This window comes from Ursus maritimus, unplaced genomic scaffold (genome assembly GCF_017311325.1).
Source record: "Ursus maritimus isolate PB19 unplaced genomic scaffold, ASM1731132v1 scaffold_10, whole genome shotgun sequence".
Taxonomy (NCBI): domain Eukaryota; kingdom Metazoa; phylum Chordata; class Mammalia; order Carnivora; family Ursidae; genus Ursus; species Ursus maritimus.
Window position 1 is genome coordinate 78505305 of NW_024423344.1, and position 22225 is coordinate 78527529.

Here is a 22225-nt window from a genome sequence, read left to right on the forward strand (position 1 = left end):
GTTAAAAATAAAATTAATTTCTAAAAATATTCAAGTGACCCAACATAAGAAAAGAGAAAAAAGGAAAAGAAACAGAAGGAAGAGACACAAATAATAAAATGGCAAACCAAAGCCCTAATAATCAATAACGACCTTAAATGTAAGTGACCTAAATACAGAGATTATCAGAGGAAATAAAAACACAGCTCAATCGCACACTGTCTGTAAAAAGGTCAAGTCAAATGTGATTACATAGGTAGATGGAAAGAATAGAATGGAAAATGATATTCCATGCAAACATTAATTTTAAAAAAGCAGGAGAGGCTCTATTAATATCAGATAAAGTAGACGGCAGAACAAAGAAATCACTAAGGATAGAAAGGGACATTACATAATGATAAAAGGATTCATCAACCAAGAATATGCATAATCCTAAATAGGCAGACACCAAAAAACAGAGTTTCAAGATGTATGAAGCAAAAACTGACAGAGCTAAAAATACAGAGAGAGACAGCCAAATCCAAAACTGAAGTCGGAGACTCCAACACCGTCCTCAGCGAAGTGGACAGAACCACTGGAGGGAAAATCAGGAAGGATGTGCAGGAACTAAATTGCCCCATCGACCAGCAGAACCGAACCAACATCTTTAGAGCACTGCTCTCAGTACCAGCAGAGTATGCGTTCTTCCCAACCCCCACGACACCCAGACAGGAGTCCAGGTCACAGGTTCAACAGGATTGGAATCACAGACCGTGTTCTCCGACCATGATGGAGTCAAGCTAGCAATCAGTAACAGAACGTCCACAGAAAAATCTCCAGCCTGTGGAAGCCACACAACACACTTGTAAATAATCCACGAGCCAAAGAGGCAGTTGCAAAAGAAATTTTGAAAATACATGAAGCTGTACGCAAACGAACGTGCAGCGGGTCAGAACTCTGGGACGCGGCTAGAAAAGTGCTGACAGGGACGGGGAGCGTCCGAGTGCCTCCCTCAGGACAGAGAAGTGTCAGACCCACAGCGTAAGCTCCCAGTTCAAAAAACTAGACAAGTAGGGCCAACATAAACCCAAGGCAAGGAAAATGAAGAAAATAATCATGATAAAGGCAGAAATCAATACAACCGAAAGCAGAAGAAGCCGGGGAATCAGTGAAATGCAAAGCTGGTTAGTTCTTCAGAAAAATCAACAAAATTGATAAACGTCTGGAAAGGCTGAGAAAGATAAAGAGACTACACGGGTCACCAATATCAGGTATGAAACTAGTGAGAACTATAGCTACAGGCCCTACAGTCATCAAAGGGTAGCCAAGGAATGTGATGAACAGCTTACGTTCTTGCATATAAAAACGTGGAAGAAAAGGCCCAATGCCTTGAAAAACACAAATGACCAAAATTCAGCCAAAATGAAATAGATAGCCTGAATGGTATATAACCTTTTTTAAAAAAAATTCCACTTGCTATTAAAGTTTTCAAAAAAGAAATATCTAGACCCAGATGGTTTCACTGAAAATTTTCACCGAACATTTAAAGAAAATGACGAAATTATCTCCAGAAACACCAGAGAAGGGAAGATTTTGTGAGCACAGCACAGCCGATTCATATTCACGGTACATAAAGAACTGTGCGGCTCAGCAGCAAGGAGTCATCGTCATCCCTTGACTTAAAAATAGGGAAAGGACTCAAACAGACATTTTCCCACAGAAGCCATGCAGACGGGGAACAGGTACACGGGAAGGTGCGCAACGACACTCATCATCAGGGAAATGCAAACCGAAACCACAAGGAGATATCACTTCACACCTTTTGAAGAAAAAAGACAAGAGGTACCAAGTGTTAGAGAGGATGTCGAGGAAAGGAAACCCTCGTGCACTGTCGGCGGGAAAGCAAACTGGTGCAGCCACTCTGGAAAACAGTATGGAGGGTCCTCAAAACATTCAAAATACAACTAAAATACGACCCACCAATCCCACTTCTGGGTATATATCCAATGGAAATGAAATCACTCTCTCAAGGAGATATCTGCACCCCCACGTTCATTGCAACATTATTCACAATGGCCAAGACATGGAAACAGCCTAAGGCTCCATCAATGGATGAACGCACAAAGATGAACGCGCACACACACACACACACACACACACACACACACAGGAATATTATTCAGCCACGAGAAAGAAGGAAATCCTGCCACTTGCAACAACATGAATGAACCTGGAGGTCATCGTGCTAAGTGAAATAAGTCAGATAGAGAAGGATAAATATTGCATATTGCACAATCTCAGTTATTTCTGAAAGCTAAAAAAATCGAACTCCTAGAAATGAGTAGATTAGTGGTTATCGGGGGCTGGGGGTGTCAGGGAAATGGGGAGATGGTCAAAGGATACAAACTTTCAGTTACAAGATGAATAAATTCTGGAGCTCTAACGCACGACGTGGGCACAGTTGACGATACTGTATCGAGTACTTGAACTTTGCTAAGACAGGAGATCTTACATGTTTCTGTCATACATATGCAAAACCCAGTAACTATGTGAGGTGGTGAATGAGTTAACTAACCTTAATGCGGTAAGCATTTCACAATGTGTGTCATCACATTGTACACTTTAAACGTACACAATGTTATTTATCAATTATAAAACTGGAAAAAATAAAGGATATACATAAATTAAATAGGCAAAACGTGTCCTTCAGATGTATTTTTATCATTTAGAATCCTACCATCTCTCAACACGGTTACATGCTCTTTTCTATATATAAAAACTGCAACAAGATATGTCAAGCAAAAGGAAAACGTTGTCTTTTACTTTAGGTTAGCTGAGAAATACCTTGTCAGGAAGTGTGCGTCCTGTCCGCCTCATGCGCCTCTTACCATCTGGTCGAACAGAAAATGGTCTTCTGATAGTAAATCGATACCACAGCAGGATAGAAAGAATGTTTGATATCAGGTTTCCGTAATGCCAATGTCGACAGTGCGATAATGCTTAAAAACGACGCTGCACTCTGCCAACGAGAGACTCGAAAGTGCAATTTTGGCAAAATAAATAAAATGATAGTTAAAAAAATGCTTTTCTTCTGCAATGATCTCACAGGTCACAATATTGAAATCAAGGACACATTTCTTGTAGAATATATGGGAGATGGTGGAAAAGAGAAGCCATTGTCGTATGTTTAAATACCGTAGAAGGAGGAGTGGGGCGCCTGGGGGGCTCAGTCAGCGAAGCTTCTGCCTTCGGCTCAGGTCATGATTTCAGGGTCCTCAGATCAAGTCCCATGTGGGGCTCCCTGCTCAGCAGGGAGTTTGCTTCTCCCTCTGCCTCTGCCCCTCCCCCCTGCTTGTGCTCTCTCTCTCTCTCAAATAAATAAATTCTTCTAAAATATTGCTGTAGAAGGAGAGGAAAGCAATGGGCAGGAAAGCTCAGTTTATTGTGCGCCTACTACGTGCACGAAAGTTACCCTCACAGCGATCCCTGAGAACGTGCCAGCCAACACCTCAATCCCTGCGTTGACTGGCTTGAAGAGTTCTCTCAAATACCATCAGCTGGGTGTTGTACAGTCTCCCCAGGTGATGCTAACCTGCACTCAAGCCTCAGCCCTGGGGAGGGCACAAAGATGCACCCTGCCCCCCCATCCCTATCCCAACCCCAGACTCGGGGTTCCAGCTGCTTCTCTCTGTCCTGGGGCTTTGCACTCACCTGACCCTTGGTTACCGTTCGACTCTCTGACCTCTGACTCATGTCACTTAAGAGGAGCCTGTACTCTTCTTGTCTTCATGCACCTGCTGTCCAGGGGCCCTAGATGTTACCTCTGGAGCCCTAGAGTCCACCCATCTCCCGCCAGGGCCCTGGCCCAGGGTGTGCCCCTCAGGTCCCTCGGAGGCCCACTCCTCTCCCCCTGATGGCCGTGAAGCGAATCTCCAATACCTTCCACGGCATCCTTCGATGTTCGGATAGACCAGACGCAAAGTGCAAGTAAAACGACAGCCAGTGAGCTCCTTTTTCTCATCTGGCGCTCTTCGTTTATGGTGGCCCACCCGCGTGGAAACTGGGGCTAGAGACAGCGGCCCTGTCTACCTCGTTAGGTCGTGATGAGCACCGGGTCCGGTGCGCGGAGTGTCTCTGTGAGCAGGGGGACGCTGGGTCGTTGAGCTGTGGCATTCGCTCCAGTGCACAAGTCACCGACAGGCTTCCTGATGGAGGTGGGGGTGTGTGCGAGACTCCCCAGCTCTCACCCTGCTCCCACCCTTCCAGACGGCCGTTCTGCTGGCCTTGTCCAGGCTGGCGTGAGCCCCTAGTTGCCCTGGCTGGAAGCCTTGTTCACTTCTCATCCAACCCGACCTCCCCCGCACTGGACCACAGCCGCTTGGAGAACGCTCTTGGCCTGGTGTCAGCAGCAGCATTTCCCCTGTTGTATCAAATGGGTTGATTGCTGTTCTTGTCCCCTTCAGAGGTTCCTTCTTCTGTCAGCCTGTGGAAGGGGTCTCCCAGGGGTGGCCAGAGCTGACGCGGGCAGGCGCCCAGGGCACCCTCCGCACACAGTGCCCCCCCCCCACTGCTCCTGTGATTTATCCTTTGACGGTGAGTCCGGCAGGGCAGAGGCCACGTTTTATTAATACCTACAACCCAGTATCGATACATTGCCATTCAATAAGTGTTTGCTATGAATAAGTAAATGAGTGCTGATTAAATACGATTCAAAAGGCACTTAGGGGAGAGACCATTCGTGAGTCATAAATATTCAGAGGAAGGGCCAAGAGGGAAGCATAGTGGGGCAGTTTATGGGGCTGAGAAAAGGTACCCTTGCCCCTAATTCGGCCTTGTGAGAGAACCTAAGTGACGTGTGGTGTTCATTTGTCTGGCCTAATACCAGTAACTGGAAAACGGTTACCTCTTCAAATGGACGAGGGCTCCAGGGGCCGTGAACACACACCGCGCCCTTGCTGGCGGAGGCCGTCCCTGCCACAAGCCCCCAGGTCCCAGCGCAGCGCCTGACGGCCGCCAGCCCACAGCCACCTTCTCGCAATGAGGGCTTGAGTGTACTCGCGGGCCGTGCACTGGTCCTCACTGGTGACCTCAGATGGTTAAAAGTCCCCTCTTTCTTCACCGCATTTTGTGTCTTGACCACCAATCCATTGATTCAAGCCTTTTAAATTCTCCTCTTGCTAATTATAGGAAAAGGGGTTTCATGAATTCACTTACTGTGAAAATGAATGCCTGCTTCGAAAAGTAGTAAATGTGCCTCTTCCAAATGAAAAGAAGGTCCCCCCAAATTCTGAGATCCTGGGTCAACAATCAGTCCGTCCACTCTGTTCTGATCTTCGTGGTTTTGCAGAGCTCCGTCTTGCCCTTGACGGTTTCTTCTCCCTGACAACACTGTCTTTCCAGTCTAGTCTGCTGGGTCTGCTGTCGTGCTCGCCCCCCGCTCCCCGGGCCGGGAGCTGTGCCTCGAAGTTCTGCCATGGACCTCGCCTGCCTTGTCCTCGTGGATGCTAGCATGCTGCATTTATCTTCCATAGTTCTTGGGTGACCGGAAGCACGCCGCGAGCCCAGCGTGCTCCAGATCTGGGCTGCGGTAAGAGACCAAATCCAGCACACATTCTGTCATCTGAATCAGCTCCAGCCACATGTGCAAGCAGATGGCATTCGAGACCTGGCAGAGCCCGCCTGGACTTTGCAGTCTTCCAAAATGCATTCTGAGTCGAACCTTCCTGAGTGCAAGTGGTGGCGAGACGACAGACTCCCAGGGCAAGGAAGGACCTTGACAGTCACGTGATTGTTTTCTTCCCTTCGGAGGAGCTATGTCCCCCGACCCAGACAGAGCGAAGGAACCCTACCTCGGAAGGCCTTCGGAGAAGGTGACGCCGTGTCCGTCTCTGGCCTTGGGTTCTTCCTGGAAATGCCCCTTCACGACACCTGGATCCAGCAAGCCCATCTTGGAGGAAACGTCTCAGCACCATCGCCTGGATCCAGGCGCGCATCCCCTTTATCCTTCGCTAAGTCAAGGCGCCGTCGCTGTGAGGAGGCTGCACGAGACCAGCAGCGTGACGATTCCAACCCCGTCGTCTGTCTCTGTGGGCAGGCGCACAGAGCTGAGTGCTCCGACCCTTCCCAAGCTGCCCGATGACGATGCAGCCTCCGGACGTCCCTCAGGACCTGCTGGCTGCCTTCTCCAGACACAGTCATCCCAGAGCCTCACCTTCCCCCTGCAGACCTGCCACGGAGAGGCCTTCTCTCACCACAAGTGCTAAAGGACCATCTCAGGGCAGGACAATGCTAGATATCGGGGAATCCCCTGGTAAACATGATTCAGCTAGTTCATCCCCAACACAACCCTTGCCACACAGTTCCTGTTACAAACGCTCTGCCCATGGTGTCCCTGCAAAGATGTGAACCCAAGAACTGAACCGTTAGCCGGTAATCGCTGAGCGACATGGGCACCAGCAGGAAGCTCTCATGGTGCTGAGCACACGGGAGGATTCCCTCAGAGCTGCTAGCGTTTGCTGGTGCCCCCTCCTGGGAGACGTACCCAGAGCTGCCCCCGAGGCTAGAGCTGGCCTCAGCGACAGGAGACCAAATGGCATGGCCCTGGACAAGCTCCCGGCCAGTCCTTCTCGGTCTGTGGTCTCCTGGGCAGCATGGTAATGAGGGGACCAGGGGCTTGGAGCCAGGCCTGGGGTCCTCTGAAGTCTGAGCATTTATCTTTCTGGACATGAGTGTCCTCAGCTCTTGAGTTTGATGTCACAAGTTTGGGACAAATGATAATGGTTTCTGCTGCTATCCCTTCCCAAGATTCCTTTGGATGCTGCTTAGCAGCCCCTGGATGTGGTCCCTTTGGGCCGGGAATTGTCCTTCTGGGCACGTCTGCTCTGCCAGCCTCTGATTTTCCTAAACCTTCGGGGTTTCTGGTTATTGGGCTGGTTGCTTTATAACATAGCTGAGATTAACGGAATTACATAATAACACTAACATGAAGATTGTTCTCTGTCACGTCCACAGTTTTGCGAGACTCGCTTTAAGGAATATCTTTGCATCCATGATTCTGTATTCTTTACGGCTACAAAGACGAGCATGAAGACCCCCTACTAGGGAACACGTAGGTAGTCATAGCAGCTCGGCGTGTCTTCTGTGCCCAGCACCATTCCAGATGCTTTACAGATATTAACTTGCTTAATTCTCTCTTCGATCCTGTAAGGTGAGGACGATTATTTCCTCGCCTTAAAGATGAGGAAGCTAAGACAGAGAAGCTGAGTGCCCCAGACCAGACAGCTGGGGACGTTCCAACCTGGGGAAGCCTGGCTCAGCATCCATGCTGGTAATCAATGCCGTCCCACTTAGAAAGACTGATCTTTCTTGAATTATGGGTCCATTCCTAATAAAGTTCTCTAAATACTTTTTTTTTTTAGATTTTATTTTTAAGTCATCTCTACACATGGGGCTCGAACTCACAACCTTGAGACCAAGAGTTGCACACTCCCCTGACCGAGCCTGCCAGGTGCCCCTTTAAATCCTTTCTGAACATGAATGTTCTAGATACGTAGATGGCTCAGATCAACGAGAGATTCTATTTTCCATGGTCCAAGTTTGATCTTTCCCACATGGATCTGGAAACATCCAGCGCACTGAGGACCATCTGAATGGCGGGAGTACGCTGTGCTTCTGATCAGTCAGGTGGCAGGGCGTGTCCCGAGGCACCTGCTTGCGCACAAGCATGGCTTCCCGCTTCAGCTTGACACAGCCCGCACTCAAGGCCGAGATGACCGCATTCTCTTCGTGTTCATGCTGAAAACTCTATCAAGTTAGAAAGTCAGAAGTTTTTTCGTGATCAAAGGACCATTTCCTAGAGTGAGAATTTGCCACGTAAGGTTGTTTAACAACTGCAGGCATTGATCGGACAAGAGGAAGACACTGCTGTGGACAGAATACCTCCCTAAATGTTGAGGGATCACGAACAGACACAGATAAAACCAGACACCTAAAACAGACAAACTCCGATAAAGGCCAAAAGACCCAGAGGTGTGTGACGGGAGACACAGTGTGACAGGAATTTGATACAGAATTGGCTCAGGTTATGTCACCAATAGACGGAGACGGCAAAAGTTTAAAACACCGCATCTTAGAGTTTGTAACGTTGATTTTGCAAGTAGACATCTTGTGTGGATTTTTTTCTTTACTGACATTCATAAAAGCAGTTATTTTTATTTATTTATTTATCTTTAATACTATATTTATTTGAGAGAGAGAGAGCATACAAACAAGGGGAAGCAGAGGGAGAAGCAGGCTCCCCGCCGAGCAGGGAGCCCAATGAGGGGCTTGATCCCAGGACCCTGAGATCATGACCTGAGCCGAAGGCAGACACATCACCGACTGAGCCCCCCGGGTGCCCCCAAAGCAGTCATTTTTATTTGTCAGCATTGTGTTTTGATGGTACATTACTAAACTATTAACTCATCTAAATAATGTATCAGTGGTTAAATGGACTTGTTAGGGAAGAGAGAAATATCATCGTGAGACTCCAATGGCGGCCATCACAACCAGAGACTTCAGGGGCCAGCAGAGCACAGACATGCAGATTTTCCGTATCGTAGATACACCGAAACAGCTCCTCTGTTATGAAGACATGCTGGGAATTCAGAGTTCATTGATTCTAGGATTTTGTCTGGTTTAATTGGCTGTGCACGTAAGGAGCTCATACAGGACTGTTCTTTCCAGAGAGGTCCATATATTCTCAAGTTTGAGGAAAAGTAACGTGAAACAGTTTACATTTATTTTGTATCTTCTATTACGTGTATAATGTTTGTATCTGTCCTGTATATTAAATGTAAACATTTGAAGTTTGGGCGCTACTCTACCTCTGGGGGTTAACAAACTTTGCCATTTTTTGTTGCTGAATGTATTAAATGATGCTTATTTTGCTTCGAAAGTTCCACCTGCTGCTAATTTGGGGTGACTAGCACGACCTAACTTGTTAAAATTCAGTCCCCATGCGGGTGATGCTGGGACAGAGGTGCTGGTGTCACAGGGAGCTTATGAGCACTTCATTTTGCGACAGGTGCAGGACTCCCTGGCCGTGGCACCGCATGCGTTCCAGTCTGCGTACAGGCGAGTATGTGTTACTGAATCATTCGTACCGAACATAGCAATTTACAGCCTCCAGAATGCTCTGCACTCCTCCTATACTGAATTAGGTAAACAAGAATTTGCTTAATCTACTAATCATATTACATTTTCCTAAGATACCTCTCTTTTATATTCAAACTAATAAGTAACACTTATTCCTCCATCAGGCTTTGTGAAAATCTCTCTGTATGCTTAAAAATATTAGTTGCCTCCTGGGCTTTTCCTAGCCTTATTATTTATGTCTCAAGTTTGGCAACCAAAGGAATATATAGATTTCCAGGTACAGAAATTGGTAGGAAGATATTTTCTGCTCTGTTTCCAGCATCCTTCGTGATGATGAACAGCAATATTTTGTTGACATTTTTGTTGACCACAGCAGTACATTGGGTTTCGATTTCATCTGCCTGGCCCAGAATCCTTCACTTGAATGCTTTGCTTAACCTCAAAGTCCCCCCGTCTGCAAATAAGCCTCATCATCTCCCCACCCGCCTTCCTGCCTTTGTACATTCGTCCTTCCCATCACTCACAGTGGAAATCCTGGCTCCACTGTGACTCCTCCTTACCCGCTTCTTATCACCAGGTTTATCCCCTTTTCCTTCTGAGCCCCTCCCGAACCCACCCTTCCCTTTCCACTTCCACTGCTGGGTCTCCAGTTCATCTATCTGTTCGTTCAAAGGTGCATTTGGTACCTGTGATATGCCCGGACACGGTGCTGACACCAGGAACCCAGAGAAGTGAAGCACAGTGTGTGCCGTCAGGGAGGCAAGATGATGTCCCCCACGGAGTAACAGGATAACTGGTATACCTCGTGTGTGGGGGGGGGGGTGTCCCGATCTGGGCTGAAAGTGTTGCCAGCTTGGCTTCTCCAAAGACTGCTTCCCGGGAAAGTTGATGCCACACTGCGGATTCGATGATGAGGGAGAAGGTAGAACGGACAGAACATTCGCACACGGGGGAGTCTGCCCCGCTCACCTGATCCTCAAAACTGGGATCCTAAGCTCCCAGCTGACCAGGCTGACATGACAGTGTTTGATGTCAATGTCTGTTAGCGGCTTTACGATTCAGAGAGCACACGGTCTTATTAGGAAAATGAGATCTAAAATCACGAAAAGTTTCACGGGCATAAAAACAGTGAAGGGGCACCTGGATGGCCCAGTCGGTTAGGCGTCCGACTCTTAGCTCAGCTCAGGTCTTGATCTCAGGCTCATGAGCTCAAGCCCCATGCTGGGCTCCACGCTGGGCCTGGAGTCTGCTTGAAACAACAGCCACAACAGACTGGAAGAACGTCGTAGCGATGCCAATAAAGGTCTAGTGAGCGCACAGCCGTGCTTCTCTCGCTCCTCCGTCCGCGCGCGACAAGCAGCTGCGCGACATGCTTGCCGTTCCTTGCAGGCCTGCTGTGCTGCTTTACGCGGTTATTCCTGATGTGCATTCCACCGTGAGGGGGCTGCTTGCGTCCCCACTCGCGTACGAAGAAGTTAGCGCTCAGGGCGGCAGCGGCTGGTTGAGGTTTGACCCCCAGCCCGTCCTCTAGATCACAGCTCACTGACCGGCAGGGTGAGAACGCATGTCGGAAGGTCATACCTCCCCGCTCCTGCCTCCTCCTGGAGTCGCTGAGGTAGGTGTCACCATGGGCTCCTTCGTCCAGACGGTTTATGAAACTGTCAAATGCGGCTTGGTGTGAACGTGTCCCAGGTGTGACCTTGGGAAGGACAGAACCACGGCTCTGTCCGAAATGGATCAGGCCACTCTGGGAGTGGCCCGAATTAGACCAACCTCTCCAAGAAGGTAGAAGAGAAAACTGGGGAAGAGTCTAGCAAGGACAGGGCGACTCTGCACAGGCGGGTGGGGAGGCGGGTGGCAGGACAGTGTGTCGGGGCACAAGAGGGCCACCTGCCTGCAGCCAGAGTGCTGAGCGCCGAGGGGCAGGCCGCAGGTCCAGTTGGGGGTGAGCGGCTTTGAGGAAAATCAGCTTCACACACAAGGAAGACCCTGGATGCGCCCGGCGTCACCCGCACCCTGTGCCTGGCCTGCCTGCTGCGGACCTGCTCTTCCTCCGACGTCCGCGCCCGGGCTGGGCAAGTCCCCTGTCGGCCTGAGCTTCAGGACACGCAGCTGGGATCTTCGGGAAAGCGCTGACTAAAGAAACGCAGGGAATGAGAACCACAATGGCGACGGAGACAGTAGGAAGGCGGCGTGATGGCTGAACTTTCACGCGGGCGGCTCGAGTCACGCGCCAGTCACACAGACAGACACGGGTCCCTGCCGTGTCCTCATGTGTGGCAGCGGGAGCACGCTGGGCCCGAAGCGGCTTGTGCCCCCAACCCCAGTGTCACCGGGATGATTGCAGCACCAGCAGCCGTTCTGCGGGGCTGGCAGGCTGCTCACATGTCTGCAGGGGCAAGACGGGGAGAGCCCCACGCTGGCTCCCCGGGGAGGCAAGTAGATACCTCCCGGAGCCCTCTCCTAAAGTCAGCGACATACTGAGAACACGTGGGGAGCCAGGACAGCCGCCCTGTTACCAGAGCGGGGGGCTTCCTGGACACAAGGGCGGGGAGCCGGTTGTGGAGGGAAGTACGAGGTCGGAGCAGGTAGCCGCTGCCTGAGCGCCAGGTCTCGGATGAACCGAGGCAGGACCAGACCTCCGCCAGGGCCGCACTGCTGGTGAGCGACGGGGAGCGGAGGCAGGAGTTGGGGGGCAGCCCCTCGGGAGAGAGCTAGCCCTGGCCCACAGGTTTTGCGTTTACGTATCCTGTGCGGTATTCGTACTCCAGAAGACTGGGCGGAGGGAAGGGACACCCCTTGGGCCTTACCTGGAAAAGAAAATGCTAGAGAACTAACCATGTATGTAGAACACTGTCTGAGTCAGGGGCTCTCTTATTCTAGAGGACGGTCCTGGCCTAGACCCACATCGATGAAGGAGACGTCAGCAGGCCAAGCAGCACATCCTGAAACAGCCAGCGACCATCCAGCCCCCGGTCCCCGGGCTGGAGGGCTCCGGGCACACCCGGCACCACGTCCCAGGCACGTGGGTTCTCGTCTACAAATCTGCCCTCGTTCCGTGTTAGTGGGAGTGGTCGTTAACTCAGCACAAACTAATGGTGTTGTGTTTCTTGAGTATTAAATGTTGAGGACATTGCACTAAGCCTTAATGACTCACCAAGCACCAAGGCCTGGGGCGGCCAGAGGGGAAGGGCCGGCAGGTCCTACCTCTGACGACAGACCCTCCACGCCCCACCCCTCCCACCCCTGCTGCTGTCAGGGGCTGTCAGAACACCGCGAGGGACCCCCCAAAGGTTGGCACTATCTACTACCCACACACGTCTTTCCATGATCCCCCCGAGAAGTAACAGCTAGAAATGCAAAGTGCAGGATGGAATGAAGACAAGCCAGTCCAGGCTCACACGGAGTCCGCTCCCAGAGATCAGCCTCGGGAAAATCCAAATTTTTATCTCAGTTTCCTTCCGGCCCCAAAGGATCCATGGTGTTCACTTCACGATGGCCCTGCCTGGAACCACTCTCCTGGCGTCGTGACACGGACTCACCACCCCCTCGTACCTCATTCAAGAAAGGTCAGGCCTGTGCCTGAGCGGGGTCTGGGGGGGTCCACACTGATAAACACGGGAGGAAGGAACTATGCTTAGAGGAGAAAAGTCCTTTCACTCAGGAATTTAAGCTCCATGGGTCCGTGAAGAACTAATATCTCTAGTTACTACAAATCGGGGGGGTGCTTATTTCTAAAATAAGTTGTGCAGATGACATATTTTCCGAATCCTCAATGCAGTAAGAATAGAAATTTCTTCTTTCTCGATCTAAGTGTGTCACTTTTTATGGGGTCAAGGAAGCTTTTCAACAAATAATGAGAAAAGATCAAAGACGGTAAAAAAAGAGGAATGCATTCAATCTACTCTTTGCCTGTATTTATTTATATATTCCTGTTCTCAGAGGACCCAGCTCCGGGGAGGAGGAGGCTGGGTGGCCGGGCATCTGCTCCCTCCCCGGAGCGACCTGTCCTCACGCCCGCAGGCTCCCTTCCCGCCCTAGGCCTCCTTCCAGCGACCAGCAGTGCTGCATGGAGCCGGCCACCTCTGGCGTGGGATTCCTCCTGGACGCAGCAGTTTCGTGGTCAAGCCAGTGTAGATTTGTGCGAGTGACATAACCTCGTGAAAAAGGGCGCTACAGGGAAACGTCATCATGGCTCCAATGACAATGAAATTTACATTAAATTTCCCCTTGAACTAGTTTTTCATGACTAACTTACTCACAAAAAACTGCTTTCGTGTAATGGATTTCTGGGCGTAATTTAAAAATTTAAGCTTGAAGGATTTTTACCATCCACCTCCCTTTGAAGAATCTTACGGAACATTCATCACGAGGAATTCAAACCAGGTCGTCGCCCCCCTTGCCCAGAGCCGTAACGACACGAGGGGCGCCCTGTCTGGACACTGTCATCGAGGCGGGCACGCGACGCTGGACGGGAAACCACAGTCTAACTCAACACCCAGTCTCACCTTCTTGTGCTGGGCGGAAGGAAAAATAATTAGAAAACATCTGAAGCTAAAGGGGAGGAAACGCTTTTTTGTTCAGAAAGCACGGGGTTTCAGGAAGTTGCCTTTGGCGGCAGAAAGACCAACCAGGATACGGCGGAGCTGGGCGGAGAATCACAGCCCAGAAGCCAACAAACAGGAAAACCACGGGCGCCTCGGACGCGCCCCCAGGAACCAGGTGTTTGCTGCTGCGTAGGCCAAGCCTCATCACCGAGCACGGTCCTCACGTGGACGCAGGGATCTCCGTGTCCTTCATCCGGGCTGAGAACTGCTCACAGGAAGTGCGGTCGGTGTTCCAGAATACTTCCCTGGGCTCCGCAGCTAAGGCAGCGATTCCTGCCAGAGCCTGTTCCAGGGTCGCGTGCGGCCGCTGGCGAGAGGGAGCCGGTGTGTGCCGCTGTGGAGCGCGGGTCCGAGGTCTGCGGGGCGGGGAGCACGCTGGGCTTCAGGGACACCGTGTAGCTTGGCGTCTAGCTCCCTCTGCAGAGCACCCTAGAGCAGGAAAGTTCCACCGTGGGCTGACGGGAGGTGGGCGCTGTTCTGGGAACCCAGCTGCCCTTCTCCGGCATTGCGTCCAAGCTCCCAGCTCATCCGAATGGTGCCTTGGGGTGTAAACGATCCATTTGCCGGCCCAGCCATGGGCTTTGCAGGGGTGTGTGCTGAGAAACGGGGCACTCAGCCCTGCAGACCCCAGGTCAAGAGCCTGCGATGGCGGAAATAGCAGCTCTGGGGGACACATCTGATGTCAGGGGTCCACTCTGCCCTGCCCTGAGACCCCAGCATGCCCAGGCCACATGGGCAGTCTGTCCGTGGTCCTTGTCCCCGAGAACACGGAGCGAGAACGCTGTCTTTTGCTCCGACGGCCTTGTACGAAGCCCCTGTTCCAACAAGAGCTTATCTGATCCCTCAGTCAAGTTCCCCATAAATTATGAAAGACCCCCTCAAAAAGGACTGCACCGTCACGCGATTGAGGGAGCGAGACCGTAGTCTCCACCACGCGTCTGCCCGTGGGCCTGCTGTAGGTGCAGACGAGGCCGCTGTGAGAACCACACGCCCTCTCGCCCAGCACACCTGATGCCCGGGGAGGCCACGTGCGGGCGTGTCGGGGAGGCACCTCCCGGCTCAGCCAGCGTTGTGAAGCCTTCCCTTGGAGGGCTTGCGAGAACAGAGCAGAGACCATCCACGGCCCGTTGTCAACAGGTGGCCCCTTTGCTTCGGCATCTGTCCTCTCTCCTGCATGTGATCCTGTGTAAGTATCTACCTCCCCCCAACCACTTCAGACCAAATAGTCACGGCCTCAAAGGGTTTCACATAACTCTAAATATTTCCACGTGTTTCTTTAGACTAAGGGTAGTCCCTGACATAAACCGCAGTGCGGCCGCCGCTTCCAGGAACTCTGACCCTGACCAGTGGGTTTAATCACTGCCTGTACTCCCCGTTTACCGCTGACCCCAGAGCATCCCTCGGCCTGCTTTCCCTCTAGTGCGTGATCTGTTCTAGGCCCACCCCCTGCATTGGGCTTTCTCATCCCCGGCATCCGCTCGCCAGTGTCTGTCTGTCTTTCTGTGTTTGCCTTCACACCCCCGGAAGGCACCTGCCGTGCAAGGGCAGAGTGGGTCCCAGAGCCTCGAGGGGGGCACTTAGGCGGGGCCGGCTGCTCTCTGGCTTCATCAGCCCTCGGTGATGGGTCTCCTGGCTCCTTCCTGGATTTTGACAGGTTCTTTTCCCTCCACAAGCCCCTGGGCAAATGCCTACAGGCTGAAGGAGCCCATCTCAGTTCCTGGACGACCTCCACACCACCTGCTTTTCTGTCCTTGGAGGACGTAAGGGCTGATGTAAGAAAATCTGCCCCCCCCGACCCCCGCTGACTGTCCCACGAGCAGGATGTCAGAGGTTCCTCATGTCAGTGACCCAAGGTGACCCCTGAACAAAATCACTATGACCACCACCCCCGATAAAGGCCCCTGTAGGAGGGACGCTAGCATTGCCCAGCCTCCCCATTGCATCCTAAGGTACATAGGATGGGTGCCTGGCTTATGGACTGAAATACCGTGCATTGAAGGCCGTGTTGTGAATTCTATCTTGCCTTGAGGAACCCACCAATTTTAACCCATGAAGAATGCTAGAAAAGTTTTATAAGGGGAAATTACCTAATTTTGTAGTTTAAGTAGTTAGTAGAGGACATTGACAGAAAATAGTAAAGATGGAGGGGCGCCTGGGTGGTGCAGTTGTTAAGTGTCTGCCTTTGGCTCTGGGCGTGATCCTGGTGTTCTGGGATCGAGCCCCGCATCGGGATCCTCCGCTATGAGCCTGCTTCTTCCTCTCCCACTCCCCCTGCTGTGTTCCCTCTCTCGCTGGCTGTCTCTATCTCTGTCGAATAAATAAATAAAATTAAAAAAAAAATAGTAAAGATGGAAATCCATCATGACCTAAGCAACATTCCAGGGCATGTGGTCCTTACAGCCAACTTCCCTAGGAAACGGGCCCCGATTGGGTTTTAGTTCAGTCAGGTACTGGGTTCCGCGGGCTCCCAGTGTAGGTCCCATGGCCAGATGCGGTTAGACCAGGGATGTGGAGGGGATCACATTAGACCAATGAGGAGGAAATCTCACATGGGAGTCTTAAGACTGGCAGCCGTCCTGGTGACCTAGGTGGCCGTCCCGTGCCCAAGACAGACAACTTTGTATAAGGACAGCAGTAAAGAGAGGGCATCAAGTCTCTGGGTCTTATTACCATCCCAGCCAGGGTACTGACTTCCAGCCAAAAGGCAGGCTTTCTCCTCCCCGTCGAGTAGCCATGGGCTAGAGGACTGCAGCCTGACCTATCGACATGAAAGTGTTCCAACAAGACCACACTCCTTGAAGAGCCCCTGGGATGAGAGTAAAAGAAGAGGAGAGAACGTACTCACCAAGTTTGCACCGAAGCTCAGAATCCAGATGGAAAGACTCAAAGGCCCACGCTGGGTGTCATATGATGTAGGAAAACCATTAGGGATCAAAGCCGACGCCAAGAAAGAATTCTTGAGACGTTTTTGGTGCAAGAAGGTGGTTTATTGAAGCACGGGGACAGGCCCCGTGGGCAGAGGGAGCTGCGCTGGGGTCACGAGGAGTGTGGCCCATTACAGACTTTCAAGTGGGGAGGGGGCTAGGGAGAGCGTAAGTCTCTAAGGAATTTTGGAAGCAAGGTTTCCAGGACCTTGAGGGGCCTAGATATTGTTGGGAAAGGGCATTTATTACCGTCTAATAAAACCTGGGTCATGAGACCCTTCAGACGTATATCGGTGGGTCATGTGCCTGGGGGATGATTGCCGACACGTATCTTGGGGGGTTTAGAGATAAAGGAAGTTTCTAAAGGAATTTTTTTGTGTTAAAGTAGACTTACGGGGACCTGGGGGTCGGGCGAGGATCACCTTTTGCCCTCCGCACAGTCTTAACATCGAGGCAGCTGAGTCCCTAGAGGAAGGTCACTCTGCTTGCTTCAAGGACTTGTCAATGGGCTGTTGGTAGTAAGGAAATTTCACAATTTTTCTTCTGCCTTTGTTTCTCACATCGAGGACCACCAGAACCCCACCCCCAGGTGCAGAGCAAGCATAAGACAACGTCAGGCCTCAAGGCCCAGGGTCCAGGCCCCAGCCTGTGCAGCCCAGGTCTCGTGGCCACTGACAAAGGCACAGGGGATCCAGAGCCCTGCTCCTGGCCTGCTCTGACCTGCCCAACCCCACTGTAGGCCGTGCGCGTCCAAAACCAGTTTTTAGGTGACAGTTAAGTAATTCCAAGCTATCTAAACTTTGGGCTAAATCCAGTTATTTCAGAACTTAGAAATCTTCAAAGGAAAGACTGAAAGCCTGGAAGCATTATGGATTACAATAACAGAACATGAGTGACTTTTTTTAAAACAAAAAAATGTTTAAGAAATGCCATGTTTAACCTGACGACCAACCGAGCCGGTCCTGATCACCCACGCAGGGCGGGCTCCACAGTGTCCTCTGCCCTCTGCTTTCTGATGGGAAATCGACATCTCTCAAAGACTGGACCTTGCGTTTCCCCAAACGTAGCTTCTAATTTCCATCCACTCACCGGCGGCTGCACCCCCGTCCTGGGGGCCATCACTCTGCTGGCTTCCCGTCCANNGGTGGTTTGTCATTAGTTACACAGGTCAACTAAGGTGCCAGTCCAGGATTAGAAGAGCTGAATTTCCCGTTTTGTTGTAAGAGTGTGACGCAGCCCAAAGAGGCTGCCACTGCACCAGCTGGAAGTCCTGTAGTGGCACAGAACCGGGACCATTCACAGGACGTGCTCAGGTAGAGCCCCAGGGCGGAGGCCTGTTGGAGAGGTGCAGGCAGACCCTCTCCTCCCTGCTCAGCACTACGCGGTGGGCGGACAGCAGCGTGCCTGGCTGTGCACTGAGCAAGGGCTTCCTCACTGGAGAATGCGGACACGCACAGCTAGTGCTTACGGGGTGCTCCCCATGTCCCTATGCGTTAGTGCTTGTCTAGACTGTCATTGGCCCGACTGCGGAGCTCTGACAGACGCTGCTCTCCGTTCCCAGCGTGCTCCCCTGGGGCACCAGGAGGCCCAAGGCCGCTGGTTCAGAGCGGTCGGCCACAGGTGCCCAGGCAGGCCCTCCATCCCGGGGCCTCAACCTCCCTGCGACCCAGAGCTGCCATTCGTCTTCCCGGGTGAGGCTATGCTTGGAGCGGGTTTGCAGCCGGAGCTGGGGCGTGGCTCTTCCCCGACCACAGCCTGGGGGCACGGCTCTCCATCAACCCTGTATTCCAGTGGGAGCTTCGGCCTTTAGGAAGATGCTTGAGGTACGGGAGAGGGGCCGGAAGGAGAGCAGCCACATGGGTAAGTGCTGACTATGCAGCCGGGCCTTGTCACCTAGCAACGGGGGAGGTGCGAGGGAGAGCCCAGGCCTGAGAGGGGAGGGAGAGGCACCGTGGGACCCAGCCTCGCCCCCCACCCCCACCTTGGCTCTGAGAAACCCCGGATGGAGGAGCCTCGGGGCCCTAAGCAGAAGGCTCTGGAGATTTGACTAAATGCTCTTCCTTTGCCCCGTGCACACCGCCCAGCTCAGGCCCCCTCGGCTACAGGAGAGCATGTCCCTGCAGGAACCCACCGGATTCTGCAGGAGCGCGGTGATGGCAGAGAGGCCACCCCTCAAGCTCACTCCCTGACCGCCTCTCGGAGGAGACACAAAGAGCGGGTAGACCAGCTGATCCGCTCGTCTGCCCTCTGACCTCCGCGGTGCCCCCAGGGTGATCCTGAGGCCAACACAGCAGGAGGCAAACAGGAGTGGAGTCTCCGTCTCTTCTCGCTGGGGCCATAGCTCTCACCCCACGAGCTTCCAAAACAGACCTGCCAGGACTCACTGCAGGGTCTTCGAGTCCGTCCTCCCACTGCCGCCCGGGTCAGGGCGGTGAGGCCAGGCAGTGCAGGGTGGAAGCATCGATCAGGTGTTGGTTCAGGGCACCCCGACTCTGGGGCGCCCCCAGGCAGTGCTCCTCCACTTCGACAGCCGGTTCGTGCAGAATGCCGTGCGCAGTCCCGCCCCAGAGACCCCTGCGCTCCGTGTGGCTGAGCCTGGCCTGGGGCGTGTTGGCACCTGCACGCGACCCCCCATGAGGCCGGGGTGGAGACCCACTGGGCTCAGACCCTTCGTGGGAGCGTTCCTGGTATATCCAGCTCTTTAGTCACCCAGGACCTCAAATGTCTTGTTAAGGGGAGGGAGCCTTGGGGGGGAAGGGGCCCTGAAAGTGCAGAACGTCTGAGCTCGGGCGAGCCCCACACTCTGCCCCTGAGGACTGTGTTCCCCTTCGTCTGGCCTTCTCGGTTGCTGAATCAGCACAAAGCCTGAAAACGCAGTCAGATCAATTAATTGCTACTTGATGCTATGGCCCTGTCGGCAAGTGGCAGCCATCCCATCAGACGCACGGCCGCGGTCACTTCAGGACAAAACTGCCCGATGGGCAAAAACCAGGCGTGGCACAGCCCACCTGCGTCCGCGGTCTCTGCACCCCACAGCCCGGGGCTCAGGAACCCGAAGTCTTCTGTCGTGCTCCTTAAGCTGAGCTCACTTAGCTCTCAAGGTGGTAAAAACCAGATAAATGAACTTCCTTGAAGAATAAATGAGCGGCTAAGACTTACTGTTGGCTTTCGCACAGATGTTTCTGTTCCGTCAGTGATGGTACCTGAAGCGGGAGGCCTGACTGGCCTGCAGTGTGGGGCGTGTCCCCGACTCTGCGTGTCTAGCCCTTTGTGCCCGACCATCCTCCCGAGAAGGTCGGCACAGCCAACAGCCATGAGAGACAGACATGGGCTCCCTCTGGAGCCGGGCCAGGCAAGCTTCCCGCCCGCTATCAAGATTCTAGTTCCCTGAGCTCAGGGATCCACTGACCTGGAGATTCAGGGTGGCCGTCCCCGGGCGGGGAGGACACGGGGAGGCACGGGGTGAAGAGGGATCATACTGTCAGAGTCCTAGCTTTTGTTTGGGGTGGTGGGTTATAGATGCTGGTTACATCATCAGAAATAGGAACTAGCCCGTCACGACCATCCACTGGGCACAGCGAGGGTGCTGAGGGTCGGGGTTAATCAGTTTGTACGTCTGAGTGCGGTTAAAGAAATAGTCAGATAGTAAATTAACTAAATTAATAAATTCATGGATAGATGGATGAATAAACAAATAATGGAATAAAACTTGAGGAAAAAAGCATCTTCCTTACTGGGGTGACATCTGGAAGGTGAAATGGGGAACTGTTATGGGAGCACTGGTTTAAAGGAATCGAGAACCGAAGCCCTGTGGCAGGATTTCTTTCTGAGAGACGCCTATGGGAGCCACACGTCCGCCGCAGAGGCCACACACCCGCTTGCCCAGAGCGTGTGCTGTCTGTCCCAGCACACCCGGTGAGGGGATACACGTGTGCAGACGTCTCTAGGTCTCAGGCCTGGGGTAAGTTCCCAAGCTAATTTCCTTGAGGGGCAGAAAAAGGCTTGTGCGATCCCAGAGCAAGGAGTCAGGTGTCCAGCTTAACATTCCTTGCAAGGAAACACAATGTCCATATTGAAAAGTCCAATTCCAAGACCCCTGCTGCCCAGGAACTTGCTGGGGGACTTGGCAGGAATAAGCTCAGTGACCTTGGGCAAGTCCCTCGTCTTTTCTGATCTCCCAGGCAGCGAATCGAGGAGAAGGCAGCGGACCATCTCAGAGGCCCTTCTGGTGTAGGACTGCCGCCCCTGCCCCTCGTGCGTCAATGGCATTGCCTCGTGCACACGCAGGGATCATTCCCCCGGCCCTGGAGGAGGGGTCAGACGCTGCGGTCGCATCTCAGGTGCGCCGACCAGCCCTCTCCCTCCTCTGTGTCCACCCAGCAATCACGGCCGGGGCACCTAAGTTCTCCCAGGGCGTGGCCTCTGGTTAACAATACCATCACCCACCAGGCTGGGAAGATTCATTAGGTAATGTCTGCAAAGTGCCTGAGCTCATTGAAGGAAATGGCTCTGTGCAGCCAAGGTATTAAAAATAGAAGCGAAACCAGAAGAGGTTTAAACTCAAGGGTAGAAATTTCCTGTGCAGCTCAATAAAGCTGCGCCTCCGAGAGGAGCCTGTGCGGGTCCGACGGGAGGACAGCCTTCGGTCGAGGGAGGCTGCCAGGAGGCATCCGAGGGGAAGACAGCCCAGTGAGGAGATGCCCACTGTCGATAAGAAGGCCAACACATGCAGACAAGGGACGGGTCACACCCCAGGCTGCCCGGCCACTCTGACGGGGAGACATGGTGACATGCTGTGGGGGGCAGAGGGGTCCTAACCCCTCCCAGATTCCAAGAGAGTTACCCTGTCCCCGAAGCTCCTCTTACCAAGGACGGGTGACCAGATGGATAATTCTTCGGTTCCATTGAGTCCCACGGCATGTTTGCAGAAACAATCTGCTAAAACCCTTTAAGCGTCTGGGGTCCGACTCCTCCGGCTTAGGGGGCAGGGGCACGTGGTGGCCACAACCCTAGACTGGACAAGGCTGCCTTGCTGGGAATCTGTCTTCCCGCAGAAACTCCCCCATCCTACGTTTGTCTGACTGTCCTCTGTCTCCATCTCCCGCGTTTCCTGTGAACCCGGAGAGGCTCTTGGTTTTAATCCCAAGGGTTGGATATAAAAGTGTGTTTTTATTTTTATTTCCTAATATTTGAAGATGTTTCTCCTTCTTCTTCATGGGGAAAGTCAGGTAAGCACCGAACATGGCCAACGGCCAGTGGAAGGAGGCCTGGTCTGCCGATGAACCCACCTGCTGCAGGTGCTGGACCAGGGCATCCCCACGGTTTCCTTTACGCATATTTTCCTCCTGTGGCAGCAAGTGTGGCCTCAAGGATCCCACAAAAAGTTGGTTTCACTGCAACAGTGTCTGCAAACCAGGGGCCAGTCCCAAATGGAGGAGAAATTCAATGCCCCTTTTCTTTTCTTTTCTTTTCTTTTCTTTTCTTTTCTTGATGGAGGAGAAATTCAATGCCCCTTTTCTTTTTTCTTTTCTTTTCTTTTCTTTTCTTTTCTTTTCTTTTCTTTTCTTTTTCTTTTCTTTCTTTCTTCTTTCTTTCTTTCTT

At 52.4% G+C, this 22225-nt stretch overlaps 1 long non-coding RNA gene across 1 annotated transcript; it reads left to right on the forward strand.

The window, feature by feature from the left end:
• Positions 1–18134: 18134 nt before the first annotated feature.
• On the forward strand, positions 18135–19782 carry LOC121101310. The gene is made up of 2 exons (XR_005833305.1): positions 18135–18484; positions 18709–19782. It is a non-coding gene; the product is annotated as an uncharacterized LOC121101310 (long non-coding RNA).
• The last annotated feature ends 2443 nt before the right edge of the window (positions 19783–22225 follow it).